The sequence below is a fragment of the Trichechus manatus genome, unplaced genomic scaffold, assembly GCF_000243295.1.
Source record: "Trichechus manatus latirostris isolate Lorelei unplaced genomic scaffold, TriManLat1.0 scaffold00038, whole genome shotgun sequence".
Lineage (NCBI taxonomy): Eukaryota > Metazoa > Chordata > Mammalia > Sirenia > Trichechidae > Trichechus > Trichechus manatus.
Genome location: NW_004443974.1, coordinates 18,207,710 through 18,222,013, shown reverse-complemented (window position 1 = coordinate 18,222,013; position 14,304 = coordinate 18,207,710). Strand labels below are relative to the sequence as shown.

Here is a 14,304-nt window from a genome sequence, read left to right as displayed (position 1 = left end):
GGAGCCCGAGCCGGAGCTGGGCGAGGGCGGCCGCGGTCCCGGCGGCGGCGGCGACAGCAGCGGGAGAAGATGGTGGCGATGGAGGTAGGGGCGGCTGGAGCGGAGCTTTATTCCCAGGCTTGGCACCAACGCTGTCATTAGCGCTGCCTGCTCCCACGGGCCCGCGGACCCAGCTGTCAGGCAAGGTACCACCGCCTGGGTGGGGTGGGTGGAGGGGTGCTTGGTGCTGATGCCGCCCCTGACGGAGCCCTGGTCCTTGCCGAAGGCGCCGCCGGGCGAGAGAGGGGCTGCGTGGAACAATAGTGCGGGTGAGCGGGGACAGCAGGCGACATCCAGAAGGCAGTGCCTTAGCCACCGAGCCAGCGGGGCGGGGGAGGGCGGAGTTGAAGAGAGAGACGCCTGATGCCCAGGGAGATGCACGCTGAGATACCGGGGCTTGGGGGGCAGCGGGCCTGACGACAGTCGTGGCAGGAGTGTGTGTGTAAAAGGTACGGCAAAGCGGATGGGGGTGGCGGACCTGAGGTGCTGGAGGATGACATTTCCAGGAATCCCCGCTAGGATCTCTCATACCTTGGCTGACGCTCTCGGGGAGAAAGTGTGATGATGAAAACGGTAAAGTGGGCAGGATGCACTTGGTGTGAAGTGTGGAGGGAAGGGTAGGGGCGGGCTTGTAAAACGCCGTGTGTGCGAGTGTCTGTATGTGTGTACGAGTGTGATTGCATCCACGCTCCTCAAACTGCATCCGAAGCCCAGAAGTCTGTTGGTGCCCTCACTTGCTGTCACCAGCCAGGACTGTGGGACAGCATTTGTTATTCTGACCCTGAAACTCTGAGTACAGTCTCTGTTCTCCTCCTGCTCATGGATGACGCTGGTGTAGGGATTCTCGCTTCCCCTTTCTCTGGCCTCTTGACGCGGGATGTGGAAGTGTGCATGTCACTTCGGGGCGCATGGCAGAGAAAGAGGATAATGGTTACACCCTCTGGGCTTGCTAGCGTCCCCGCTTTTGAAAGCAGCTTCCGCCGATGACACTTCTCTCTTTAGCATGGGTTCTTAGGGTCTTGGATATCCTGACTCTGCAGTTTCTATTGTTTATCTCTTGTCTGACCTGAAGGAGAATGGTCTTTAATGGCCCCATTCCTCTCCCTGTCCCCACAACTCTGAATGTCAAGGTCCAACTAGACCTTCCCCTTCCACAGTTATGCACCGGGGTCCTTGTGGGTGGTCTTTGTGTTGGTTCTTTTAGAAAGAGCTCTGGAAGGGTGTATAGAAAGATAGCTGGGTGAGGGGAGGGGGCAAGGAAGAGAATATTTGAAAAGAAGAAAAAGATCATGCTGAGAAATGTTTGGTACTCTTTTGGTCAGTGTCACACAGCCAGGGCGTTTTCCTTGGGAAATTGGATACTTTATTTCTGCTGTTCCCACTCTCCCAGCTTTCACAATGGCTAGGTGGTGCTGTGTATCATTCCGGAGCTGAAATCCCTAAGGACCCATATGGGGTGATGGGGTCCTGGCTCAGTGAAGTCCCTGCTTTCCTAACTGATGTAGCCCACTAGGAGGGAATTTGGGAAATGCCAGGCTGATAATAACTCACTCAGTGGGAGCCAGGAGACAGAAATGTGCTCAGTGTCTGGAGCTGTTTAATTGTCTCTGCCGTGATAAAGATAGGCTTGTGTGGGGATGGGTAGAGAGAGATAGGAAGGCACATGGCATGCGCTTGTGTGTCCACTGCAGTTTGACTCACCGGTGCCTGTACTTCTGCGGTATTCACAGGAATTAATGCACCTTTACACTCAACATCTTGATATCTTTATTGAAATACTGTGAGACAAGATGAACCTGCTTGGAACATACTCTAGTCATCATACCTTAAATTGTACTGCATTGCTGTCAGAATCCAAACTGGCTGCCCCGGTCCTCTTTGAAAAGCCTTCCTTCAGTGGTCAAGGCTATACAAGTAAACACACAGAACGGTGACATCCGAGGTTTCTTTCTTTCTTTTTCAGAATTTTGTTTTGTTTTTGTTTTTGGCAAAGGTAGCATGATATTGTTGCTGTATTGAAAATAATAATAATAAAACCAGGGCTATCCAGCTATGCTTTTTTCCTTGACATGTATCTTTTCTTAATTTATGACGATCTATGGACGAGGTGCTCTGGCAGCTGTCAACACAAAGTAAATTTCCCCGGGTCTTTCAAGGCAGGCCTTTTAAAATTTTAATGTGAGGTTGTTGGATTGCATCCAAGATTTAGGGATAGATTTATAAAAAATGAAGTTTGAACCTTAGTTCTTTACTCTTGTTCTGCCAAATCTATTTCTGAGAAAAAGTACTTCGGGAATTTTTAAAACATTCTGAGAAGTTTTGCCTTTTTAAAAAAAAAAAAAGTCATAAAATCCAAAGATGTAAATATCTTAAAAGAAAAGTTTAAGAATATTAGGAATTACCAAGGTATATAAACTATGTTTAGAGACGGGAGTTATACAACAGCATAATTGATGATTTGTAAATTAATGACTTTCTTTCTCATGTAAATTTGGTAATTTTTTAAACGTAATGCTTGGCTTTTCCAAAGACTGGACTGGTAAGGTTAGTGACACAGCTTGAATCCTGTAATTCTGTCTGGTAAGTGGTTGTACCTTTGCTGTAGCCTGCAGCAACCATTTGTTTTGTGTGGATGCCTTTCCTTCACTTAAAGCAGCATTAAAGCTTTTCTTTTTCGTTACCGGGTCTCTTGGAGAAGTATATTTTTCAGAAGACTTGGGAGTAAAAGACATTTGCAGATTGACCTATGAGGCCAAAAAAAATAAGCTATGGTACCATTGGGAAGATAAGACTTTTATCCTGCAAGAAAAAAGTAGTCGTTGCTAAAATTGAGAGAATTTCAAGCACTAAAATCCAAGTTAACCCTTTGGGTTATTTACAAGTGTTTGTTAGTTGCCTAACTGTCTAGGGACTGTATACCTTTGGATTAGAGTTGGAGGATATTGGGAGAGGTGGAGATTCAAAGAATAAGGAGGCTAATTTCCTGCCCACAGGAAGTTCATGGCCTAGGAGGAGAGTGGGGGCATGTGCTCAAATGTATACATGGTGGGAAATGGTAAGTGGTGGAAAAGCTGTATTCCTGCCATGCTGTGGGAGTTCACATGGAACAATCAGGGAAGGTTTCACAGAAGAGCTAGCACTTGAGCTGAGATTTATCAGGTGGCATTTGGGCTGAAAGGGTAGGAAGGGCATGTTTGGAGGAGGAACAGCATAGCAAAGGCGTGGTGGTGGGAAAGTGTATGCATGCACAGGGAACAAAGAACAGTTCACTTTGGCTGGAGCACAGGGAATGCCAAGAGATGTAATGGGAGATAAGGCAAGAAGGAGAGGTTCTGCCAAGGCCACGGAGCAACTTGTGTGCCAAGCTGAAGAGTGTGTATTTCATTCAGTAAGTAGTGAGGATCCGAGGAGGAGGAGGAAGGCTGATGTGATCAGAACTGTGCTTTGGGCGATTCTCTTGTAGCATTGTGTTGGACGTATTAAAATGAAAAGAGCCTGGCAGTAGGGAGACCAGATAGTCCCTGTTGTTAAATTAGGGGTAAGGCAAAATGAGGCAGTGGGAGTGCAGAGGAGGGGTCAGGCCCAAGACAGGGGGTGGAGGCATAATCTAAGACACTTGAACACTGATAGGAAATAGGGGAAAAGGAGCGGGCAAGTCAGAAGTCAGGCTCAGCTGAGAGAATGGTTGGGTCATTGTCAGAAAGAAGGTGCACAGGAGGATGACCAGGAGAGAATAGAAACATTTCATTTGGGACGTGACAGGTTTGTCCAAACGAAGGGAGGAGAGTACAGGCATAGGGCGTCGCAGAGAGGTCAGAGCTACAACGAGAGATTGGTAAGTCACCTACTTAGGAGGAATTTTGATGTCCCGGGAATGGCCAGTAAAGAAAATGGAGAGAAAAGAAGCAAGGGTCCAGGGTAGGATGCTTGGGGAATGTCTAGATGTGGGAGGTGAAAAGAAAGAAGAGAATAAGAACAATAGTAAACAACGGGTAGATGGAGAAAAATGGTGGATGTAGAGGAGAACAGTTAGTGTCATGGAAGTAAGGAACAGCCAGGGGAGCCACCCCCAATCATAACAGCGCCACCCCATGGTGAGGGCCGCCAAGGAAGGCCCATCAGATTTGACTCCTGGCTTTTCTTGGTTATCTTTGAGGGGGGTACAAATGTCAGCCAGGCTGTAAGGGGTTGAAGAGTGAGGGGGACGGTGTTGAAAAATGGAAAGCAGTGAGGAAGTCTTCCTTCCAATAAATTGGGTAGTAAAGGAGAAGGAGAGAGGGTATGATGTATCAAAGGAATGGGAAAGTAGAAGGCAAGTAATGGTTTTAGTATAGGAAGACTTGAGCCTGCCTTATAAGCTAAGGAGAAGAATCGATTAAGGGGAAGAGAGATTGAAAAATGTAAAAACCGACTGCTGTCGAGTTGATTCTGACATATAGGGGAATCACTGTGTGCAGAGTAGAACTGCTTCATAGGGTTTTCAAGGCTGTGATCTTTTGGAAGCAGATCACCAGGTCTATCTTCTGAGGCACCTCTGGGTGGGTTTGAACCACCAACTTTCAGGCTAGTAGTGGCGCACTTAACCATTTGTACCACCTAGGGAATCCTAAGCTAGAAATAAATCGAAAACAAAACAAAACAAGACCTGTTGCTGTTGAGTCAATTCCGACTTATAGTGACCCAATACGATAGAGCAGAACTGCCCCATAGGTTTCCAAGGCTGTAAATCTTTATGGAAGCAGACTGCCACATCTTTCTCCCGTGGAGCAGCTGGTGGATTTGAACCTCTGACCTCTTGGTTGACAGTCGAGTGCTGTAACCACTGCTCCAGGGCTCGTGAAAATGTAAGGGAGGGGCTGAACTGATGGAATGAAGTCCTCAAGAAGGTGAGAGGATTCTGGATGAAGGCAGAGAGGAGGGACTCTTTTGAAACAGAAACAGGAATTTTGAAGTGGAGAGAAAGGAATTTGGCCATAGTCTTCTAAGTCAAGTCAAAAAAGAGGTGGGTAGGCTGAGGCCATGAGAAAGACTTGGAGTGTGCGCCGTGGAAATGTAACAGGGAGTCAGCAAGGGGCGAATGAAGATTATCACCCAATTCTGAGGGCCTGCTGCGTGTGGAGAGCCTGACTTTGTGGTGGAACCAGTTAGCTCTATGTAATTAGAGTTTGACAACGACTTATGTGATTTTTTAATAGTGAGCATTTAATGTTGCTAAATAGAGTTGTTCCTCCTACCCCTGAATTCAGTGAAAAGAGAAAAATGTTTACCTTTAAATTATCTGAATAAAAGACTCCACCTGAAGTATTTTCTGTGAATTTTTTCTCTCAGAAATTTCTAAAGTACATAAAGCAGATAATAAAATAATGGAAAACTGTAAGTGTTTTCAAAAGCATGAGCTTTCCCTATCGTTAATGGCAAGATATGGCTTTACGGTAAAGCGTAAAGCTGATTTTTCAAAAGTGAAAGTCAAATATAGCACTTTACCCAGCGCATCACAAGCACTCAATAAATATTTATTGCATGAATATATACATAAGTTAATTTCTTTAGTAAGCTAGATACACTGTTGTTGTTAGTAGCCGTGGAGTGAATTCCAACTCATGGAGACCCATGTGTGCAGAGTAGAACTGCTCCATAGGGTTTTCAAGGCTATGATCTTTTGGAAGCAGATTGCTGGGCCTGTCTTCCGAGTCACCTCTGGGTGGGTTTGAACCACCAACTTTTAGGCCAATAGTGGAGCGCTTAACCATTTGTGCCACGCAGGGACGCCTAAGGTAGGGATAGTATTTAAGATACAAACATTCAGAACTTCTTTCTTATTTACAAAGAAGACATTGAATGAGTTGCATTTTATGGCCTATGTAAGCTTATGGTAGAATTAAAACTATTTCTGTTTATTCAAGCTACGTATGTTGAAGTTTTAAAAAAAAAATTTTTTTCCACAAAATAATTGTGTGCTCTTTAGACCCTTGAGTTGTGGGGTTGTGTCATGATTCCACACGAGTTTATGGAACTTCTCCTGTGGTGAGTGATGATTTTGAGGTGTTCACAGTGAAATCATTTAATTTTTCCTTCAACAAATATTCATTGAGTACCTGTGCTGTGCCATACACTAGAGGTGCCTTGGAAGAAACACCTGACAATCTACTTCTCAAAAAGTAGAAGAAAAAAAAAAAGCCAGGGAGAAAAAAAGTCCTTACTAACACAAAGCTTTTACTGGGAGGAGATTTAAAAAAAATAAACAAAATATATACTATATCAGGTGCTAAGGTGCTAAATATATAACATATCAGGTGCTTCTTAAGTGCTAAGAAGACTAAAGCAGAGGAAGTGGATGGAGTGTGACTGGGTGTGTGTGTGTGTGTGCGCGCGCACACATGTGCTATTTTATATCAGATGGTCAGGGAAGGCCTTGAGTAGAGAGAGCTTAAAGACATGAAGGAGTGAGTGAGCCATGTGGATATTCAGGGAAAGGGCCTTCTAGGCAGAGAGACTATCAAAAGCAAAGGGCCTGAGGTGGGAATATGCTTGACATGTTCGAGAAACACCAGGGAAGCCTCCTTGGTTTCCTTGCTTCACCTGACCATGTGGTATCACACCTGATAGATGGGATGTCACTCAGGTACATGGCACTATAATGCTTTCCTTTTGGTACTGAGTCAGTCAGCCATAAGGCAGTATCACCACATACCGTGTTTGATCTGACCTATGAGTCAGCAGGTCTTATAAAAAGGTGGATGTCCTCAATCAAACATGAAGTTAGAAAACCTGAAGAGTGACTCTGTCTGGGTAGTGATGAAATACTCTTGTTGGTTACCATCAAGTCAATCCCAACTCGTGGTGACCCCATGTGAGCAGAGTAGAACTGCTCCGTAGGGTTTTCAAGGCTGTGACCTTTTGGAAGCAGATCTCCAGGCCTGTCTTCCAACGTGCCTCTGGGTGGGTTCAAACCACCAACCTTTCAGCTAGTTGTCAGCTGGAAATTTTCCGTCTCCTTGGAACTGCCATATCCCTCTTCTGGGGACTGTATCATCTTTGATTTTAGGATTTCTTTTCTTCCTCCATGTTTTATATCCTCTTATTGAGTGTCAGGTCCTTGGGGCTGGAACCATGATTGTTCATCTGCGTATACACTACAACATACAGGAAAATTCTTTGTTTTAGTACCAGGACTGGTTGCTGTTGAGTCAGTTTCAACTCATGGCAACCCCATGTATATCAGAGTAGAACTGTGCTCCATGTGGTTTTCAGTTGCTGATTTTTTTTTTTTTTTGGAAGTGAATTGTCAAGTATTTCTTCCTCTGGGTGAACTTGAACCTCCGACCTTCCAGTTAGCAGCCAAGCGCCTTAACCATGTGCACCACCCTGGGAACCCACCAGGCGCTTCCTGGAAACCCTGTGGGGCAGTTCTGTTCTGTCCTATAGGGGCGCTATGAGTCGGAATTGACTCAATGGCAATGAGTTTGGGTTTTTTTGGGGGGGTGGGGGTACTCCTCACATTAGTTAAAAAAAAACAAACCGGTTGCCATCGAGTCAATTCTGATTCATGGCAACCCCGTGTGTTTCAGAGCAGAGCTGCACTCTGTAGGATTTTTAGTGCCTGTGATCTTTTGAAAGTAGATTGCCAGGCCTTTCTTCCAAGGTGCCTCTGGGTGGATTCAAACCACCAACCTTTGGGTTAGTAGCCTAGCATTTATGATTTGCACCACACAGGGACTCCTTACATTAGTAGGTGATTATTAAATACTCATTGAAAGAATGAATCAGACATTGCCAAAGATTTAACTAATTTGGGTGTAAAGAATGAGGTTGAAGCTTGTTTACCTTGACTTCTGCAGGTAGCTGTTTTCAGAGAGGACACAAAATCACCAATAATACTGAATTAGTTTATGTGTGCAGATCCTGAGACAAGGATTTGGGTCCAGGTAGCTTATTTGGGATCCTCGGAAGGACAAGTAAGAGAGTGGAGAAAATGAGGCAGGAAAGCCAGAAATAGGTGGGTTAAGGAGCAGCTGACCACTGTGGGCAATTGAGGCTCAGTCCTGCTGGGGAGCCTGAGATATTGTGTAGAATGCACCTTAGAATTGTCCACCAAGGAATGGAAAACCGGGATACTTATCCACCAATTCCTGTCCCTCATTGGTTTAATGCCTGGAGGCATTAAATCCCCAGCACTTCAGGGCTGCCGTTAGCCTGAGCAAACTCCAAAGGCACGAGAGAAAGCCCTCAGGGAAAGCAGAGCGGCAGGGTGGGCTGGAGGTGGGCAGCTGTCAGTGAGTATGGGAGCTGTCCATCTCAGCTATAGGTGACCTCAGAAGGGGATTGAGGGAACATGGGACAGGGGTTAACAGCATCTGTTCCACATGGCAAAAGAGGTATCTTAAAGATTTTTTTAACAGAGGAGAGTATTTTAATCTAGGGAGTTTCATATATTGTAACAACTGCCTGCCATTCGGTTCACTCCAAGCCAACTACTGACAACACTTAGTTATCTGGGATGCAGATTACTGTATATAACTTCATGTAAGGTACCCTCGATTATAAGGTGGCCCTAATATTCCAATGAGAATGTTTGATAAAAGGTTTTAGGTCAATTTGAACGTGCACATTTTAGGAATATAGGTAAAGAGTGAAATATTTACTTATATTTCACTTATTAATTTGCTTGCATATACTTAAAATCACATATAAAATCAATAATTTAGGAATACGACATCCATTCCCACATTTTATGAAATCATTTTGTGCAAACGTTTCCTGTGCTTCTTTGACTTCAGAGTCTTTGTTATTAATAGGCCACTTTTGGCATCAAAGCATATTCATTTCTATCTAACTTGTGTGGCATATAGTGCTTCTTGAATCTCTGTATGATGCTGCCACTACAAATTTATTTCAAACTCTGTGTGCTCATTCACACAAGAACATCGGTTTTCTTCTTTCTCCCTTCCTATAGGTGTATATTCATGATCTCCACAACCTAACCACTCTGTATGGCTTGTAGAAGGATGTTTAACCTGGCCAATTGTGCAGCCCCTTCCCAGGAATATTTACTTAAAAAATTGGTGTTGAAATCTTGGCCTCCTTTAGTCATTCATTCACATATCCATCCTGTTTCAATTATTTGATCTCCATAAGCACCCCAACCTAGAATTGACTGAGGTTGTTTCAGGCTATCTTCTCCAAATAGTTCTCAAGCAAGCTCATGAAAAGTACACCCCTTTTCATGAAATCTGCAGTCTTACTAGATTATATATATATATATATTTTGACATGATTTCTCTTTTTAAAATCAGTTGCCATCCCATCTAACACGGGTGAGTTGCTTAATTTTCAATTCTTGTTCTCTTGAAGATAAAAGGCTTTTTGCTTTTTGGTGTTCAGAAGAAAGGAATTGAGAGAATGTCCTATAATATGGGAGACTTTGCAAGGATTCAAACATAAGGTGACTTTCTCTTTTCTGAAATACAGTTTTGGGGGAATAGAAAGCTCATCTTACTTTTGTATATGTAAATTGATCATGGGGGTTGGTGGTCAGGACATGGTGATGGTAAAACAATCCTTGCCCATTGGATTTCCTCTTTAGCCTCCTCCTCTTCTGTTCCATGGTTGACTAGTATATAATTAGTGTGGAACTATAGCAATGGTTTATTTCATAAAGGAGTTGTTGATCAGCCAGTATTCCGGACGATGTAATCATTTATGTTTCTGACTTCTGGTAAATTTTGTATTTCAAAGGCAATTCTGTATTCATTAGTAGGTACACCTCACTTTAAAGAACTATACTGACAAGTTGTACATAAATCCGTTTTTTCTTTTTAACTGTTGTATATTTTAAATGCAGAAGGAGAATTTGCCATTTAAAGAAATTCCACTGAGATGGAATGATTGTCCCCTTAGTTGGCCATTCAGTAAATTAGGATTTTATATTGGACTTCCCTAAAGTGGACCACACTCTATTGCAGTGACTTTTAAACGTTTCTGACCAAGACTAAGAATAAAATTTACATCATAGCCCAGCAATATAGGTGCGTATGTATAAACACACATACACCCACACGCACATACATGAACATATCACTGAAGCAAAAGTTTCACTCAGCCATGCTTGTTCTTTATTATGTGTGTGTTATGGATTGAATTGTGTCCCCCCAAAATATGTGTTGTGAATTCTGACCTCTATGCCTGTGGTTATAATCCCGTTTGGGAATGGGTTGTCTTTGTTATGTTAATGAGGCAGGATTAATGTAGGGTGTATCTTGAATCAATCTCTTTCGAGATATAAAAGATATTAAATAAGCAAGGAAAGAAGCAGAGATGGGGGAAGACAGATGCCAAGCCACACGCACCCAGGAGCAGAAACTCAGACAAAGACCTTCCTCCAGAGCCGACAGAGAAAGCCTTCCCCCAGAGCTGGCACATTGAATTCAGACTTCTACCCTCCTAAGCTGTGATAAAATAAATTTCTGTTTGTTAAAGCCACACACTTGTGGTATTTCTGTTATACCAGCACTGGATAACTAAGACAGTGTGATATACTCTGATGTTTTCTATTCCATTCTGTTCTCTTCTGTATGTTTCCTAAAATGCTGATTGCCAACCCGCTAAACGGATTTCAACACTGATGGGTCCTAACATGCCATTTAAACCCACTGCTTTATTGTATTACATCCATTAGGAGAGTCCTTTTTTTCATTTGTCTTATTTGGTTATTTGCTGGTATGGGTGTATGATGTCACAGTAATCCCAAGGGAAAACTTTATTTTTGAGTAGATATTTTATTTCCAAAAGAAGAAATTATTAGCAGGGAAAATGGGAAGTGACATAAGGTGAATGGATTGGTTCTTAAATCTGGTGGCTTTCCTAGGGTGTATAAAATGTGCCAAGTCACTGGGCCCCCACCTCTTTGCTGGAATGATTACTCACAGATCCGGCTAATGGCTTCTTACAGTTCTTTCTCCCTTCCTCTCTCTGTCTACAGCCACCGCCCTCAAGCCTTCAGAGTTCTAGATGTTCAGTTCAATTACTTAATTCTAAATTTTAACCTCACACATTTCTTCCCACATGTGAAAATAGTTTTTACACCCAGTTCTCTTCCAAATAACTTGAAAATACGGAAACTTTTTTTTTCCTTTTCCTGAGCAAATACCTAGGGGAGTTTTGTCCTAAAGGAGCTGGAATTTATTCCATAGGTGGAATGTTTCCATAGTGTTAGGTAGTATGAAAGTCGAACCTGATCGTCTGCGCAGCTGTGGTTGCATCCTTTATGGCTCTCTGTTGGTCCATTGCAAGTACGTATTCATTCTTTCTTAGAAAGCTCAGCAGATTCCCTGTCCAGTAAATAAAAACAATTACATTGCCAGGCATTGTGCTAAGCACTATACACAGTTAACTCACTTATCCTTCATTGTGTCATTTACTCTTTGTAGCCGCACCAGGAGATAACTTATATCACAGATAGCACTATGGGGTTCTCAGAGGTTCACTCAGTGGCTAAGGGACAGGTCTAGGGGGCTTGTATCAGTTCCAGGGATAGGAACAGGCCCAGCCAGGTACTGGCCCTGAAGTCCCCTTTGTCCTCCACCTGCAGGAGACCCAGGGCCCAGCAGCAGCCTCTGACTCTACCAGACCCATCTAGACTCCAGTGTACATGATGTCCTCATCCCAAATGGGGTATCTGTGTGAGTTACTGTTGCATGGAGACATTGGTGGTTCAGTGGTAGAATTTTCACCTTCTGCGTGGGAGACCTGGGTTTGATTCCTGGCCAATGCACCTCATGTGCAGTTACCACCTGTCAGTGGAGGCCTGGGTGTTGCTGTGATGCTGAACGGGTTTCAGCGGAGCTTGCAGACTAGGATGGACTGAGAAGAAAGGCCTAGAAGTCTACTTCCAAAAATCAGCCAGTGAAAATCCTGTGGATCACAATGGTCCAGTCTGCAGCCGATCATGGGGATGGCACAGGACCGGGCAGCATTTTGTTCTGTTGTGCACGGGGTAGCCATGAGTCGAAGGCTGACTCGGTGGCAGCTAACAACTGTTGCACTGACATCTCTCCAGTCTCAGCACTATGAGTGGAAAGGGCCCAGGCGGAGTCACCAACAATGAGCACATTTCTGGAGCCGGCTGAGCCTCAGCTTCTCCAGGTTTAAAAGCGAATGATAAAAACTGCTCTTCCTGTCTCTCCCCACCCAGGGCCACTGGAAGGGTCACTTGAGGTATAAAGGGCTGTAGAAAAGCAAAGTAAGTGTGTTACTTTCTTAATAATGCCCCTGGGAAGAAGTGATGTCTCCTTTGGGGAGAAGTGATGTCTTTGTCTAAACCAGGTATTGACAAACCTTTCTGTATAGGACCAAACCCCCACCCCCCGAAAAAAACCATTGCCATTGAGTAGATTTGGACTCATAATGACCTTATAGCTACCTTACAGGACCAGACAGTAAATATTTAGGTTTTACAGACCATATGGTCTCTGTCTGTCATAACTTTTCAACTCCGCCGTTATAGGGTGAAAGCAGCTGCAGGCAATATGTAAACCAATAAGTATGGCAGTGGCCCAATAAATATTTATAGACACGGAAGTTTTAATTTCATTTAATTCTCATGTCATGAAACATTATTGCTCGATTGTTTTTTTTCCTCAACCATTAAAAAAAAAATCATAGCTCATGGGCAGTATAAAAACAGACAGTAGACTGAATTTGACCTGTAGATCTTAGATTGCTGACCCCTGCTATATACCCCACAGCATTCGTACCACCAATAGCCAGCAGCCACAGTCCACTTTGGATTATAGCAGCTCATGCCCTCCTTACTGCATTTTTTTCTTGTCCTTCCGAAATATACTCCCATTTGTATTTATTTCATCTCCTTTAGCAGTGGATAGGATAATAGCATATGTATTCTATGCATACCTGACCAGTTGCCTTCTAGCTGACTCTGATTCATGCCGACCCCACGTGTGTCAGAGTAGAACTGTGCTCTATAGGGTTTTCAATGGCTGATTTTTTTGGGAGGTAGATTGCCAGGTCTTTCTTCCAAGGAGCCTCTGGATGGATTTGAACCACCAACTTTTTGGTTAATAGCTGAGCATGTTAACCATTTTTGCCCCTGGGGACTCCCATTCTATGCACACACACACGTTTATATAGTATATACTGAATAATTATTTGTTGAATAAATGGGGATAAGAAAACCCATTGCTTTTCTTCATGCCTTGTTTTTCTATCTTTAAAACATTTATACCTATATTCTAATAAACTTTTGGGGGCAACTGAGTTAACATTTTGTAATTAAATTTAAAGGCTTTAAGATTCTTGGCTGAAAGTTTTTTTTTTCCCCCTTGCTATTAACCATAAAAGGAAAAAAATGCAAGGGATGAAGGAAGGGAAAAAACAAACAGACAAAACAAAACCAACATTTCAGTATAAAAAATGGTTTATTAGAGGATAACTAAAATGGCCAAATGTTTAGCCTTATTCCTGTGGGCTTTCTGTCTCGGTGGGGATCTCTGAAGGCTGACATGCTTTTGTGCCTCAGCTGCCAGTAGTGTTGCATTTTGCTGTGCTTTTCCAGAAATTCAACAGGAAGACCAGAACCCTGTGCATGTGGCTATAAATGAAGAGGACTTAGTAGAATGTGCTTTATCTTTTTATCTGTATTATGTGGATGGGTGGATGGATGGATGGATGGATAGCTGCCATCAAGTTGACTCCATGGCGACCCCACGAACAGAATGAAACATTGCTCAGTCCTGCGCCGTTCTCGCGATCACCAGCGTGCTTCAGTCCATCATTGCACCTATTGTGCCAATTCACCTCCCCAAGGGTCTCCCGCACCCTCATTGGCCCTCTATTTCACCAAACATGATGTCCTTCTCCAGCGATTGATCTCTCCTGATGATATGTCCAAAGCAAGCAAGTCAGACAATATTCTGTTATGTCACATAGGGTTTTCATTGGCTAATTGTCAAAAGTAGACCACCAGGCCTTTCTCCCTAGTCTCAGTTTGGAAGCTCCACTGGAACCTGTCCACCTTGGGTGACCCTGATGGTATTTGAAATACTGGTGGCATAACTTCCAGTATCATAGCAACATGCAAGCCATCACAGTATGACAAACTGAGAGACGGGTGGTGGCTTTTCTGCATTAACGCAACATGTATTGAAGAATTGTGCACATCTTCTCTCCGAAGAGCAAAACCTTGAACATAGCCCCTGTCCTTAAAAGTACAGGCTCAAGAGCAGAATTATTAAGAAATATATAAATTTA

The 14,304-nt window shown here is 43.5% G+C and overlaps 1 protein-coding gene across 1 annotated transcript in view; it reads left to right on the top strand.

The window, feature by feature from the left end:
• The first annotated feature begins 50 nt into the window (after positions 1–50).
• The window catches only part of APBA1 (amyloid beta precursor protein binding family A member 1), a 250,412-nt gene continuing 236,158 nt past the window's right edge, over positions 51–14,304 (top strand). Inside the window, exon 1 of the mRNA XM_004375797.2 lies at positions 51–84. The gene's annotated coding sequence lies outside the window, so the exon portion shown is untranslated. The remainder of the gene's footprint in view (positions 85–14,304) is intronic.